Source organism: Lonchura striata, chromosome 4, assembly GCF_046129695.1.
Source record: "Lonchura striata isolate bLonStr1 chromosome 4, bLonStr1.mat, whole genome shotgun sequence".
NCBI classification, from domain to species: Eukaryota; Metazoa; Chordata; class Aves; order Passeriformes; family Estrildidae; genus Lonchura; species Lonchura striata.
The window spans coordinates 31892989-31909637 of NC_134606.1; positions in this window are offsets into that span (position 1 = coordinate 31892989).

Sequence of the window (16649 nt, forward strand, 5' to 3'; positions counted from 1 at the left end):
GGAGAAACATTTGGAGGTTAAGAATATCTTATTCTTGATATTCATTTTGCTGTGTGGGCAAATCAGTGCACTTCTCTTTGCCCTTCTTTCTCAATCTGCTCTGAGATTTGAGATGGTTGGGCAGTGCAATTGTGGTCTAAATCCCAGAGCAGTTTCAGAAACCTGAAGGAATCAGCATCACTGTGACTTAGTTGGGAACAGTCCTGGTTTGATTGAGGTATGTGTCAGCAGAAAAATTAACCTCAGGAGGGTAAGATTGAAACTGTGACTTTTCTACTAGTGATGATAACACTGTGAAATGCAAGGAAAGATCTGCACTGTTGAAGGAGATGTGCTTTTGGTACATTCATATAGTAAGTGTCTTGTGGTTGCTTCTGTGGTAGCTGTAGGTCTGGAATGAAATTCAGAAATGTGGTTGTGAAAGAAAAAAATATGTTGACCAGAGAGACTAGGAGACAATTACCCTCTCTCCTATAGGATAACAGGAACTGACTGTTTTCCTTTATCATTGGAAATAAGAAATATTTTATTCCAAAGAGACTTCTTGAAAGGCTGGCTCCGTTAGTTATAGCAAGCTCTCCTAAGTCATACTTCAGCTTGCCCTCTGGGCAGCCCTGTGAAGTGTCCATGTTTGTTTATAGTCTCACCACCTCCTATTTAAGGCTTGGAGGGTATGCTCAGAGGAAAAATGTCAGGCAGTACCTGCACTGTGGTAAATTGTCTTTCTGCCACATTGGGAGCTCTTAAGCCCTAGCACTATTGCTCTTGTTCCTCTCTGTTGTGAAGGAAACAAAATTACTCCACTTCAGGTTATAATGCCGATTGTATTTTGTTGTTTGGGTTTTTTTCCAAATTACCTTAGCAGCAAAAAGAGATCACCCAAAATCTCTACAGAGTAGATTTAATGTACTGTAGGGCTCTTGTCTAATTTGACATGTTGCCTGAAAACTAAAATCCCAGAGAACACTGATTGGAGTGACAAGAGACTGGTGTCTTCACAAATCCTTGTTTCTGGCTCTCCATTCCCCATGCAGGCCCTGCAATGACTCTATGCCAGAGCTTTTGCTGCATTGCTGCTAGCTGATGTAGCTGGTATACTCTTATGTCTCTCAGAGTGGTGTTTGGGGTAGGTAGGTGTCATCAGAGAATTGATGCATACAAAGAGTAAAATCATAGTGGTGTTTGGGGTAAGTAGGTGTCATCAGAGAATTGATGCATACAAAGAGTAACATCATAGTGGAAAATGGTCACCTTTCAATTTTACACCATTAGGATTTGCAGGATCCTATTAATCATAGTTGTCTGGCTGCTCAGCCCCCAGGAAGTTTCTTAACATACCAGAAACTTGTGCTGACACAAAATGGGTCAGGACTTCCTCTTCTCTCTGACTGCATCACATGCGTATGAGCCTGATGATCCATTATTGCACCATGCAGTGGAAGCAGGTGGCTTTCCTGGAAGTGGCTCTTGCCACAGGTCTCTCTGGAAGTTTGTCCCATAGAATATCCTGTGTCACACCTCTGTGCCGATCTGGAGTGGGAAGGGAACTAGGGGTCTTTTTTTGGGTGTTACTACTCCCCTCTCTATGTTTGGACTTCTGCTTTGAGCAGCAGAAAACTGTGATGCCAAGTTTGTGGGTTGTCTTCTTGAAGCTGAGGAGTGTTGGTCATGCTGGTGCTGTGCCTGTAAGAAGAGTTAGGTACAGGAAGGAAGGCTCAGGTATGTGCTGGTGTGAGCTGACTGCAATTTCTTAGGGAGAGCAAGCAAAAACACTACTGCCAAGAGAGAGTAAGTGTATTCCTTGGGATAAATTACAAGGAAGAGGGAATACTTACCAAGAAGGAGACTGGAGCAGGGAGCCCTTGATGTAGAAACAATATTTTTGATCACTGATCAATCACAGCACATTGGAGCAAGGGAGCAAAAAGCTCTTTGTTGACAAAGAGCCGGATTGGAAAACTGTGTGCAGGCTCCACAGTCAGGTGGTTTGTGCTCACAGGCATGGTGGGGCTCAGGGGAAGGCCAGATTATTTCTCTGCTGCTATCTGGCCATTGGCCAAACTACATATTTAGAACAAATAATATTTAAGTCAGCACCAAGCTTTATAGCCTAGATTTATGCAAGGGTCAAGTACTACCCTATCTCCCAGATTCCTGATTTCTGCATCAGGTGTTATTTCTGTCCCTGTTTCCAAAATATGATCAATACTTTAAGAAAGAGAGTCTGTGCAATTGTTTTTCAGATGTGTCCAAATATTTCTGACCTTACTGTAGCACATAGGTGTCTTTTGCTTCTTATTCTGTTTGTCCTTCTCTGATGATATTGGAACCTTTCTCCCTTCCTCCCCTACTCATGTAAATTAGCTGTGCTTATCAGAGTGCTTGAAGCATAGGCGGGGTGGTTTGGGCTCAGGATTGCAGTAGCACAGCTTAACAGTCAGACCTCTGATTCTCCCCACCTTGCACCACAAGAGCTCTCTGAAGCAAAAGGAGTTCCTCCTTAAAGGCAGCTGCAGTATTAGGATATCTTTGAGTAACAGAGGAGAGTTCAGGACTTCTTGTTTCTTTAACACATCCTTGAACAAATATGCCAGTGCATGTATAAACCTCAATAAATACTATTTTTCTTGAACTTTCATAGGGAGCATGGATGAATGTGTGGCTCATGCACTCACTGTATCAGACTGTTCTGGCATCAAGTGCTTCCCAGCAGCATGGCCATAAAGCAGCAAAGCTATAAAACATCACTGCAGAGAGGTGGTGACTTCATAACTCAGCTGCTCCATCCTTTTTGAGGAGGTGTCAGCTCTATAGGTGAACCTTTCAGTGCTAAATTCCTCTCTCCAGGCAGAAGAAGCAGGAAATAGCCCACCTGGAAACAAATTAACCCTAAGAACATTTCCCTTCCCAATTTATTAACATATAAAATCCTTGAACTGACTCTAGGGTAGATTTTAACCCAGAAGTGAGGGCAGGTACCAAGGGATTAGTGGACTTTTACCACTATTGTTGGATTAATGTGGAAAAGGATCTGGTTTAGATGGCAATGATCTGTAGTGCAGAAATTGGAGAGAGCTGTTTTTGCATATAATGATATGGAGTCGTGGGCTGGTGGAGTTCCAACCACCATGTGCAGATGTGTTAAGGAGAAAGGAAGCAAGAAGTATATACTTATCAGAGGGTGTGCAGTTAGAAAATAATTTCCTGCCCATCCATCATCTTTAAATTACTTTGTAAGCTTTGCAAGTTCCCAACTTTGCTGTCTGTAGACATCACACCTGTGCAGTGTGGATGTAACCACACTAATGAAGAATTAGCAATCTACACTGAATAAGAGGATGAAGTTAATCCAGGGGAGCAGCAGCTATTTGAATACCTTCTTTCAAGATATTACTGTAGCTAACATTTTGTTTTGGTAGTCAGAAAGTTTTTGCTCCTAGCTGAGCTAGTCAGAAGGAAAGAGGCAGATAACTGTGTGCTATGTGAAAAGGTAAGTCAGAATTGTACTTGCTAACTGTGGAGACCAATGGCTTGCTTAGAGATGTAGTTATGACTGTCCTCACTGTTGTGCTCCTTTGCTGTTGTGGCCTGACCAATAGTGTGTAGTGGGCTATGTCACAGATCTTAAACCAGTTCTTTCCATCTCTTTGTGGGTATCTCTCTATTTTTAAGCATTTGCAGTGCTTTGTGCCTCAAGGGGTAATGATCAAGCACTCTGCCACTGTTGTGCCACAACTAGCTGAAAAATCAGTCTTGCTTTTAATTTTATACATCTCACCCAAGCCTCAAGTTCCCTTCTTCCTGTGCACTGGGGATTTTTGGCTTGCTTTATTTAAAGTGATAAAGCCTTCAGAACAAAATCCAGACTTGCATTTTTACCTACCATGGAAACGAGGTCCTAAATAACTGTTAATATTGTTAACAGTTAATGGTTTGCTTAAATATAACACTTCCAGATCAACCCTTCTTATCAGTCAGAAGTTTCTATGACCATTTGTGTTTAGGTCCAGACTAGTACTGTATTACCCACTCCTGTCTCATTGAGGATTTATTACTGATGCTTATAAATAGCTCTGATGGTAAAAGAGCTATTTATCTCCTAATGAAAATGGAAGTGCAACTCCTGGAAAATGGTAGGGGACTTGAAAAGAAATAAGGAAGCTTGCCAGCAATCCTTATGAGCCCAGGGTTGTTGAGCATTACACTGTGTTATAGAAATTGATGCTAGTTTTGGATGTGCAAATGAACATGACATTTCACTGGAGATGTGAGGAACACAAGGTAGCAAAATGAAAATATTCAGGTAAGCTGCTATTACGGCACTTCCACCAAAATAACACTCAGATGTTTGGTCTTTCAACATGTGATGGATGGAAGCAGCACAGTGCATTTGTGCATGTCTGAGGTTTCAAAATTAAGTTGCTGTGTAAGTGAAGCTGGGTAGGGGCCTGGAGAACAGTAGCATGTTATAGCAAAGGCTCAGTGTGATTTCATATGTTTTTGGAAGCCTGGAGGTGATTAAGCTTTGCTTTGGGTTTAGCTCATTACACAGAAGAGAGGATTGCTAGAAAGAACAATTACTGAACGTAAAGGTTAAAAGAGAAGTTTAGCCTGTCTTCACATAAATGAAGCTTGCAAGCTTTTTAAGGAGGAAATGGTATGCATTCCTGTAGGAATTATAGAGGAGTCAAATGCATTGACTACTCCTGAAGTCACTGCAAGGTGTGGGATGCTGCAGTGGGCAGAGTTGGAAGAATTCCCTGGAATTAGAAGCATTTCTGCTTTTCCCTTCCTGCAGGACAGTAGGGTAACCTACTTCTCATCTTCTGTTGGCCAAGAAAGATATTGAACAGCGTTCTATGGCTGTGCAGTGGCACTGGCTTGGAACTCAAAGTGATCCTTTTGTTGCTGCTGTTGTTCCCTTGAAAATGATCAACACTGAGTTTTGTGAAGCCTGCTATGAGGAGTCTTGGATCTTCTATAATGGAGGGGAATAAAGCTAAAGCACAGACTGGGGTACAATATGAAGAGCTGCACTGTTTTCAGCTGTTTTCTGCTGTAATAATAAGATGAATGTCCACTGATGGCTGAGCCTCTCTTAACTCTTAGTGACTGCAGAGAGGGAGCTGTATTTGTTGCACTTCTCAGGTTCTGCTTGCTCTGTGCAACCATGATGGATAATGAGCTATTCAAAGCCATTTGGAGTCATTTGTCTAAGTAGAGTGTCAGCTCCAGGCTAATCTTGTGAATTATTTAATCATCTTGTACCCCCGAGAGCACAAGTGTGGAGATGTCTCTGGAGCACTTAATCATTTGCATGGTGTTTACTCAGTTTATACCTATGCTTCAATTTTTTTGCTGTACTGTTTGAAGAGGCACATGAACTGCCTGCAGGGCCTGGGTGAACTGAAGGGAAAGTTTCAAAGGTTCTGGAAGCCTTCACTGCACTGGGGTTTTGCACCCAAGGTGTGGGGTGGAGGCTTCATGAGAATTATGATTTTCCCCTAGCTTGAGAAAAGCTTCTTGGTTTTCCTTCCATGTAACCATGCTTAACCCATCAGCTGCTTCTGAAGGTGTTAATTCCTGATTTATCTGTCTCACAGTCATGCTCCTGAAGTCCAACCTAGATGTGATAGTAGATTTCTGCAGAGAGAGAAGCAGAGTGTATGGATGCTTCTAAGTAACCCAGTGATGTTGGTTTCAGGAGTCCTTGCTGACCTGATCTTTTTATGCAGCCTGGGATTTGGATTATCTAACAGTGTATGTGTCAGCTCAACCCTGTTACTGGTTACATACTAGGGTCTCCAACAGGAACCTCAGATGAATGTTGTTTTAAACATTGCATCTTTCAACCTGGTCCACAATCTGCCAATGTGATACACAGCCTGTGTAAAACTGTTCATTTCTAATCCTTTAAAATAATTTTTGATGCCTAGAGTGACCTGTTGTCCTGGGGTGGGACTTGTGGAATAACTGTGCTGGGTTAGCAGTGTAGTGGAGGAAAGGAAAAATGAGATCATGGTGTGATAACAGCATGCGGACTGTCAATCCAGCGATTCGCAACTGAAAAAGGAAGTTTGGAAGTAATGATTAAGGTATTAAAACAAATTTCCATCAAGTAACAGGCTTACCTTGATGAGTTCTTCTTCCTAACCATGATCCAAAGATTTTGATGTTGCTATTGATTTTATCTGGAGAGCACTGTCAGAATTATTAGGACAATTAGCCTGCTGAAATTTAAGATGGATATACTATTCTATGCCTGGTGCTTTAGTTAGTGAATACTTACTACAGCCTGTACTTATTTGCAAGCCCTTTCACTCAAGGCAAGATGCCAATTGCATGCTTCTACATTGAGCAGAGATTTTTTGATTAGTCATCTCTCCATAATATTTTTGAATTTCACTTGCACTAGGTATTTTCAGATGGTGTACATATAAATGAGAATATCTTCTACTTTGTTGGTCCCTTGACAAATGTAGGTATTGACTGAACAATTATTTTGCTTTCCACTTAACCCAAGTATTTTTGTAGCTTGTGAAACTTGTAGCAAGTCTAATATCACTATATATACGTAGTTTTCTGAATAAGTCTACTTCAACTGTAGGCACACAACTGTGTATGAATAAAACAGATAAAGGAAACGGAAAGTCTACAAGATTGTATCACGTTGAAAATGAATGTTTCATAGCCATCCTGAAAAAAAAGTGTATGAGTTCTGGACTTTATCTGATATTTGCAAACAGGAAAGAGAAGAACTAATCCTGACTAATGTCCCCAGGCAAGTGATTTTCTATTACTTAAAGGACTGAAAAAAATTCTTTTTTTTGCTTGCTTTGGAAAAGAATCAATTTTTCTGCATGGAAGGAAGCAGGACAGAAATGTGGCTCTTGGGGAAGAAAGGGGAATTTATTAAGGGTGAAATCCCTTTGGTTCTTCCCATTGATCACATATCCTTACTCTTGATCCTCTCCTTGCTTAGCAAGCAAAAAAACCCCAGGTCCTAATACAAATTTTTTAAAAGGGCCTCACACTTTCCCTAACTGAGAAGCTGAAACACTTTTATGCCAGGTTATTGAATAAGCAAGTGTACACTGAGCAAGAATGTCTGAGGAAGAACGAACTCCTTTTATGTTTATTAGGGATTTAGGTCTGAATTTGGAGTTGCTGATTTAAAGAGGAAACATAAGGCAAATTGGTGATGACCTTCTTTTACCAGACCATACCATGTGAAAAGCCAGGGGAATCTTATCCTAGATTTCAGTGGAAGCAGGGCTGAGAGTGTCCCTCAGCAACAACAGTAACTTGTTTCTGTTGGACTGGGAGATATTTGCAAAAATTTTGATGCACAAAAATAATCACATAAATCTTTAAACTGCAGTATTATCTGAAAGACATTTGTAGCTTCTTATTAATGAAACCAGTAGTTTTGACCTTCTACTTTGAATTTATTTTATGCTTTTATTTCTTAAGGGTAATGAATTAATTACTTTTACAGTTGTTGTCTCAAAAGACTAAAAACAAAGACATTGCCTCCAAAAAAAGATACCTTGAGTATACCGCTTCTGCAAATTTAGATTGCCCTTTTTCAATCCAGGACCTGTGGTTGTGCATCTACACAACTGCAGTTTGGTGAGGAGGCCCATCCATATTTTCATTTCCTGCAGAAAAGACCCTGTTTTGTGGGAGGGTGCTGCTTATCTGTCAACATGCCACATGCCCTATCTGTTGAAAAGCTCAGTAAAGGTTCTTTCTTGAGAAAAAATTTTGATACCATGAAGAGTTTAGATACTTAAAGTTTTAAAATTTTAAGAGACAATTTGGTCAAAGCTGTTTGCATTGGGATTGTAATATTCTTTGGGAATCTTTTATGGATGCTCAAGTGAATTTTCTACTTGCTGGAGAATTTGCAATGTAAAAGACATACAAATTCTCTAAATTATATATGCATTTAAAATTTGACTGTACCAAGGGTAAATAAAACTGGAAAACCAGTGCCATTTTACTATAGATAAAAGCTTGTTAAACAGCAATAGAGCTAGGCAGTACTCTGTGTAGAATTAATGTCCTAATCTAGATTCTGCTGAAGCTAGGGGGAAGATTTTCATCAACTCCAGAAGAAGTTGAATAAGATTATTATCTGACCACAGTGTTCATGTGCACATATAATCATGCTAGAGGACTTAAAATATTCAGTGCTATAGTTACTACAGTGATAAGGAAGCAACCATTACTGAATATGGCCTATTTGGACTAGTTGAAAACAATTGAAGATGATCTCTGCATTTCTCCTTCTCCCTTTGTATTTCTGTTTCACAATTCTTACTGAATTAACCTGTCAGAAATGTCCCTGTGGTTCACCACCCTATGCTACATTAGGTGATAACATATGTCAGGAAACATCTGTTGATGTGCTTCAGTTGGGTAGCTTTTCCTGAAGTTTAGAATTATACAGCTTTCACTCTGCATTCTGAAGGATTGCACCACCCAGCTGGATACCAACATACCATCATGGCAAGCTCAAACCACCTTCTCGTGGGAGGGATAACTCCTTCTGCATGGGGCAAAGCCATGCCCTCCACTGCTTTCTGGGAATATGATTAAGGTCCTTTCATCCCTGTGAAAGGAGGATCTCTGATAACTCAGCATAATTTGGGACTGTGGCTACTCTAGGGTTCATAGTGTGAGCTTTGAAAGTTCTTTTTCTGTGCTTAGTGGGCTAGATAACAGTTGAGTGGAAGTTGCATTCAACAAGTGTTTGAAGGCAAAAAGAGAATAGTGAGTGTATTGAAGGAAACTGAATGACCTGTCTTTTTACAAAGCTAAAAGCTAAACTTTCAGCTTCATCACTTACCATCAAAGATCCACGATTAGTCTGTGCTTATTAAGAAGGACATGCTACTGGACTCACTTGGTGTAATGTTATTTTCTTTGCTTTCTTTCTGAAGGGGGTGCAGAATATGGGGATCATGCATGCTGCAGCCTTGTCCGAGGAGGCCACAGGCCAGCTGCAGGCGGAGCACCACCATTATGGACAATAAAGCACTTGCCATGGAGGTGAAAATACTGTCCCACTTTCTGGAAAGGTTATTATCTATTGGAAATAGTTTTGTTTTGTTTTGTGTTTTGTTTTTTTTTGTTAATTGTTAATTTTAAATTTCTAATTTCTCTAATTTGTTACCAGCTAATCTCTAAATTGTTATTAAAAAGTTACCTCTGCTTTATGTTGCCAGTTTAGGTGTGTTAGCCAAAGAGAGAAGAGGAAAATTTGCATTTGCCCTCTTGAAATGGGAAAGAGCCTATATAAGCTGCAGATTGGCAACTCTTTTAATGTCAAAGCCCGAAGGGGAATAATGGGATATGGAACTTTTTACCACATTTGAGATTTGCTAATGAATTCTGGAATTTGTGGTTTCACTCTAGGACACCCTGGGCTGTATTTAACCTTGTAGGCATCCAGTTAACAACCTAAGAACAAAAACAAGCAAGCAAAGACTTTCTTATATGGGCTTATGAAATAATTTTCAGCTTGTCATTAACTCTGTCAAGCTAAACTGATATCTGTTGCAGTCTTCAATAATTTGTGCCAAATCACATGTTCCAACCCTTAGTAATTTCATCTAAGAGTGTGTTTTAATCTTATTTTGTGTTTTGTTGGTTTTTTTGTTAATGTACTCAGTGCTCAAAGCCAATATCCCTGGATCATCATTCTCCATAGTCACATCAGGAAATTAAAATTTAAAAAAAAAAAAAAGAACTGCCCTAAAGTTGTGGGGGTTTTAAAGTTCTGTCAGCAAATGCTTATGTAATGGGAACTACATGTGTAACTACAGCAGTACCTGCTGCCATGCAGGTGAACTGGGAATGTGAAGGCAGTTTTCTTCCTGGGCAGCTGGAAGGCACAGGCTTCTCCATGACCTTGGGGTGAGACTTGCCACCTGTTGCCCTTTTTATCCAAAAGTAGGCTGTGCCAGCCAACAAGAGCAAGCACTGACCTCCCTGAGGAGAAGCAAGAAGAGCTCAGGAGGGCAATGAAGCAGCTTGGCAGAACAGTCTGGTTTGGAGCACGTGAAATACTTGTGAGTGGGACAAGAGCCGCAGGCCTCACATGCTGCCAGCACTGCTCCTCCCTGCTGGCACTGCCAGCACCTGCACCTGGTACTGCCACTACCATGGCTGGATACACCAGGCACTGCTGGCTGCTGATGCAGGGAGCCCAGGTTAAAAATGCTCTTTCACAATGATTAACTGTATGATTCCTCTTTAAGCATCTTTGTAATATTAATTCATTTCAGAAAACAAATTGTGGATGGAGGATCAAATAGGAAAACAAACCATAAAATGTTTATATAACTGGAAGTAAAATAATTGCCTTTAGTTTAGTTAATCTAAAGTTTGGCTAGATCGACTTAAATAATTTTTATTTAAAATTAAACTTTAAGTCTGAACTTAAAATCTGATCTCTTCATCTGTCATATTCAGCTATTAATTTCTTAGCTTCTAACTATTTACATCTCTCGTGCATATATATATGCTGCTTTTGGCTTGTGGAGAAAAAGAGTCATTATCTAAAAATGACCCGACTGCTGGGTTTTCTGCCCGTACATCCGCATTCAGGCTGGTAGTGATTCAAGGCTCAGAAATACATACGAGACCTAGTCAGATAAAATTTGCATTATCACACAGAAGTTAAACAACCTTGCTTCATAGAATAAAATATAAGAAAGAAACTTGATGTATTATTTTTGAGACAAATAAAGTTTGGGGATTTTCTGTCTAGTAAATCATTGTTGCTGCTAGATATTTCTAGACAGAGACTTTGAAAAATCAGTTTTCTAAAATACCAATATGTAGGTGTCCATGAATATTACATACAAATAAAGCAAAGCACTTCAAATAATAATTTTTTAGTACCATTAGGGGTTTGTTATAAGAAGTAGTAGTCAAATATTCCTACAGGCCCATCTCTATATAAAGAAATGGGAATTTCATTACCAGGATGCATAATAAAAGATTTTTTTCCAAAAATAAATAAATACCTTGTCATCACTCTAGGAGTTTTGCATCTTAACATTTAAGAAAACAAAATAGATAATGCACTCTGCTCCAGCTGGGCTGTGGTGTTACATAAGGCAATGGAGGCTAGCATGGACTGCAGGCCATGGCTGGAACAAGGAAAGATCAGGGGTGTGATAAAGTGAGATCTCTCCAATAGGTAGTTGGAGTGGTAAGTGTTTTAAGTGGGATGTGCTGGGGAAGCAAAAGTGACGGTCTGAACAGCTCATGTGTTCAGGAAGGGAATAGGGAAGCTTCATTTCTAAGAACTATTTGGTATCCCAGCTCTAAAAGCTTCTTGGGTCCATGCATGATGGCAGAGTTCATGCTAGCCAGCACTCACCTGCAGGGAAACAGTGCCAATACCCAGTCCTGTTTTGTGTAGACAACTGGATACATGTGCTACAGATAACATGATTAATTCTGGTTCCTTATAACACAGACATGGCCAAAAATGCTTATTTTCCTCTTGTAATCAATGTTTAATCAAGGAGAGGCATATTCAACGTGGCTTTCATGTTTATTTCCCATAAATGCAAGTTTGTGTAGGCAAGTTTGCTTTTCACGAGCCAGACCTATTTTTTTTCCCTGCAGCAGCTTTGTGAATCACCCCATTGCAGTGAAGGAAGGAGGGTGGAATTGTTTCCACACATTTTCAAAGACAATGCAGGTGATTAATGATGAAGGGCCTTGACAGGTTGTTCAGTTAATCCCTGCATTGGCTTTTATCCCAAATGAAGATGTAGTTTACTGACATACCTTGCTATGGAATACTTTCATGGGCTGTATGGTGATCTTATCCATATCCTTCAAGCCTTTTACTGAAAGTATTCCCAGGACTTTTCTTCACCACAGAATTAACTTGTGAGTTGGCTCTGTCTCTGTCCCTGTCTAAACACTGCTTTGCACTGAAGCAGGAAGGAGTGTACAACCTCAGTTTTGTAGGTAAGAAGGAGCATTAACCAATACCTGAGCTACTCCAACTGCCAACCTGAGCTCCCTGCACTTAGTCCCTTGTCCTCACAGAAGTCAATCATGGGAATGCGGCTTGTCACACATAGGAACTGTAAGTTTTTTCCAGAAGCCTGTGCTTTGGCATCTGTTGGTGCTTACAGGGGTGGCTGCTGTGGATGCTCTCCATTCATTTAAGGCAGGCAGCTGATAACTTACAGCACCTGCTTGTCCATTGTTTTGGTCTGGCATCTGCAAGATTGATTTGTTTGGCATTTGATGTCCTGGGACAGATGAGATGTGGGGCCAACCTTTCAAAAGCAGAGCTCTGTTTACACACATGGTTCAAGTATTTTCTGACATAAGTGTTACATGAAAATGCAAGTGACAGGATTAATGTACATGTTCCAGTCTGCAGATGTGTTTTGTAAGAAATAAGAGGCTTTTTAAAATGCTAGACACTAATTTAAAATCAGAGCCCCAAAATCACTATGTACAAGATCTTTGGTTTTGGGAGAAAGTTGGTGCTCATTAATTTTTTCTGTTTTCACTTTCTGACTCCTGTAGGCACTAGCATTGAGTTGGAGGAGCCCAAATGAATCCTTGTAAAGGTGGAGCATGCTTTTTAGCTGACAGCTTTGGGGAGGTGAGCACACTCAGATTGAGACATCTCCTTGAAAATATGTTCCTTACCATGACATCTAGCCTGCTCTTGGGGCTGAACTTGGCTTGTGCATCAATTCTCATTAGAAATAGTTGCAAGGAGGTGTGGATATGTGAAGAATGTGAGAACATGCTGTGCATTTAGAGGTTGTTGCTGGTGAGGGATATTCAATATATGGTAGTCTGACAATATCTGTGTTTCTCCTGTTTGGTTTTGTGTTAAACATGTACCAGTGAACTGTAAATTCTACTGAATAGAACAACTTACTCCTTTTGTCAGCCTTTGTGATTAGGACATGTTTCAGCAGAATAGATGGTATTTTATTTTTTCATACGCTTTGTTGGGGTCTAAACATAAATATTTAACTTCTGAGCTTTCTTGCTCTGATTATTTCTGTGTAATAGTTTACTTGATCTTCAGTTAAGCAGATGAAACATTATTGTTGGTTCATCTATTTCACCAATATAGCTTTATACATTTCAATTTCTGTTCTTAAGTAGTTGTTAGAAGTAAAGAACATAAACTTTATCTCTTTTGTGTGATGCCTTTAACCCTCAAAAATATTGATATAGAGAAGAATAGCGATTGGGGAAAATTTTTACAACAGAAAAAGTGAACAAGTTGGCTCATTCATATTGCATTAGCATAAACAACCAGCAGAACATTCTTGTTATGTTTGTCATTTCACTTAAATAACTTTCAAATTTGAAAAGCTTTATGTTGATCATTTTGATGAAGCAAGTAGTAAGCTTGCACTCATGTATAGCTTAGAGGAGGAAAGGGGTGTAAATGTAGCCTGTGAACCAAAGTTTAGAGAAAGAAGTAGCACTGGCAGTAAATGAACTGGCACAATTTAGTCTGTTGCTGTTTTAGGCTTTTCCAGTCTTGTGTCATTACATAGACACCGTGTCATTTGAGGAAATAACATTTTTGTTAGCCTGACATAAGCAAGCTGAATCAGTTATGACCAGATTGTCCTGTTTCTACTGGGCAGAATACTGTTTCCATAGGACTCCTCTGTCTCCTTCATATCTTCTGGGATGCAAACTGACACCTTAATGCTGCACAAAGGGCAGTTCCTGTGTGCTGAGTGTGAACTAAACAGATCCCAAACCATAAGATACACATTTATCTTGTAGAGTGTAGGGAGCAAGAGATGGAGAAATACTTGACAAACAGAGACAGTAATAGAAAGTGGAAGGAGTAGTAAGCATAGATGAAAAATCCTTCCTGTATTTAAAAAAGACCCTGCAAAATTCTGAAAACACAACAAAGTCATTACATGCTTAAAAACACGGAATTGCTATTTGAATTTGCTTTCTAACTTCTTTCCTTTTTTTTTTTTTTTTCCCTGAAAAATCTCTCTAGATATATTTTTGTATGTATGTATGTATCTGTGTGTATATATATATATTGAGTCTCCTTTCTGGTGGGCCATAGAAATGTCACCATTTTTTTATCTGTGCCTTTATACAGAGGATTTTTAAACATTTTATTTTCCTGGTTAGGTATCTCATTGTTCAGAAGACTTAATACTCAATGCACTCATGACTTCTTTACTTCTGTCTTTCCGAGTTGAAGAACTATTTAAGGCAACGTACTGAGGGTAACTGAAGCAAGCTTTAGGCTGGCTCTGCGCAGACTTTCATCTAGGGCCCTGCCAGTGCAGCTCATTCATTAACTCAGTTTGTCTGAGTTTGTTTTCATCCATGTGAAAGGTAGGCAGATGACTGTCATCTGTAGGAATTCCCTTACATATATTTTTCATCTCTGACCTAGGACAGAGTTTCTTACTTCTGGGCCTCTCTTACCTTTGGGATTTGCTGCAGTGCCCAATATGATATGTTGTTTCTTAGATGAAAATGCACTTGCATGATGATGACATAGATCAGGGGGAAAAAGGGCGTAGAGATAACCAAATTCAGTTGTCCTCAACAAACCAGTTCATCTCTTGCAAGCCTACAGTATCTTATGCTAGTATCTTCTTCACATAATACCTTTTTATCCCAGCTCTAGTTGTCAGAATCATGGAATCATTTCATTTGGGAAAGACCTCTGAGGTTTAATCCCACTATTATGTAACTGTCATATAACCTCAAATTTAGGTCCCAATTTCACCATTGTCTTTTGATATGTGGCAGGAATAAGTGCACTTGCAGCCCAGAAAGCTGACTACATCCTGGGCTGAATCAAAAGAAGAGTGGCCAGCAGGTCAAGGGAGGTGACATATGTCCTAGCCTTGTCCTCAGTCCTAGTGCTGGCTCCTGTTGTTCCCACTGGGCCTCCACATAGACCCCAGACATGACTTGTCACCTCAAGTTGCACAAGGCTGTTGGTTAAACTGCTTGGTATCATCTGTCTGAGTGCCCTGGGGGACAGCAGAGCTCCCAGGGAAAAGCATTGCTTCTGCTGGAGTTGTTCTCAGGTCCTGCTGGTTCCTGACTCTGGAGGGACCCCACCCCCCTTTCCTGCTCCCTGGCATTTCCTGCCAGTGCTGACATTCCATTTCTCGAGTGTATGAAATTTACAAATGCAAAATGCACATTATTCCATTTCTCACTAGGAAGAGGGCTGTCAAGACATAAGTAACTATTCCTGCTCCATGGACCCAGTAGCTCATGGATTTTAATTGCTATATATGTTAGACAATTTGAAGTGCTTATTTATATAACATTCCTTTGATTTTCTTCTCTTGAGATTGCACACAAGTGTTAGCAGATGCAGATACAGTATGGTAGAAGGCTAAACAGTCTGTTTTGTGTAAAACTGATACACTTGGGATGGTTCTGAGATGGTACACTTAGGATTACCCCATTCAGTAGAGTGATGTGCATACCCTGTAAAGAAAAATAAAAAGAGCACAATTAAATAAAAAGAAAACAGCAATGACAACCAGTACATATATATAAGAACAGTACTCTGATATCAACATTACAGGAAAAAAAAAATACCAAGCTGAAAATTCTATAATGTTCATATGCTGAAATGGAAATCCTTTGTTTTGGGTAATCTCTTTATGGGATAATTATTAATGTCTATTAACATTATGTCAACGTCCTGGAGAGAGGAGGGGTCCAAAAAAATTGATTGATTTTCTAAGGATCACTTTCTCCAAGCTCAGGAGTGGTCCATCCCCACATGCAGTGAAGCAGAGATGATCATCCCCATCTACTCAGCACTGGAGAGGCCACAGCTGGAGAGGCCACTGTGTCCACTCTTGTCTCCTCCATACAAAAGAAACATGGACATACTGGAAAGAGTCCAGTGAAGGGCCATGGATATGGTAAAGGGACTGGAGTTTTTGTCATATGAGGTGAGGCTAAGCCTCAAGAAGGAAAATCTTGGGGCTAGGGGAGGATCTTGCTGGTGTGTAAATACCTATTTGGCAGGAAAAGATGGAGGCTGACCCTTCTTGATGAAAGGACAAGAGGCTCTGGACACAGACTGGAATACAGAGAACTCCCTTTAAACAAGAAAGCCAGAATCTTCTTTTGGATGTCTTTATTTACTTATTTGGTATATCTGATGTAAAATTGTCTTATGAGCACTTTTAATTGTTTTTGTCATTTTGTGTTGATTCAGTTGATCCTTCAGAGAAGCTTTTTTAATAATATCAAAAAGGGGAGCTGTGGAGACCCTGAGGGGAATTCCCTGGTTTAGGGAGACACAAGAAGCTTCCCTCAAAAAGCTGCCAAGACCCCCTTGGCTCCTTCCCCTATTCCTATGTCCCTGGGCCACTCCCTCCCTATGCCCTGATTGGCTCTTATCCTTGTACTGCCCTGAGACCAGGGTCACCCCCAGGGTCCCTGGAGAGGGAAACCTGAACTTCCATGTGTGTGTGTGTGCCTTAGACCTGCGCATCTTACCTGGCAGCTAAATAAAACATCTCTAGATACCATGCCCTTCATACTTCCTTACCCTAGAGTTGCTAGCAGCTATTCAGGCCACTACATACATGAACACAAAGTGTGGTGCAATG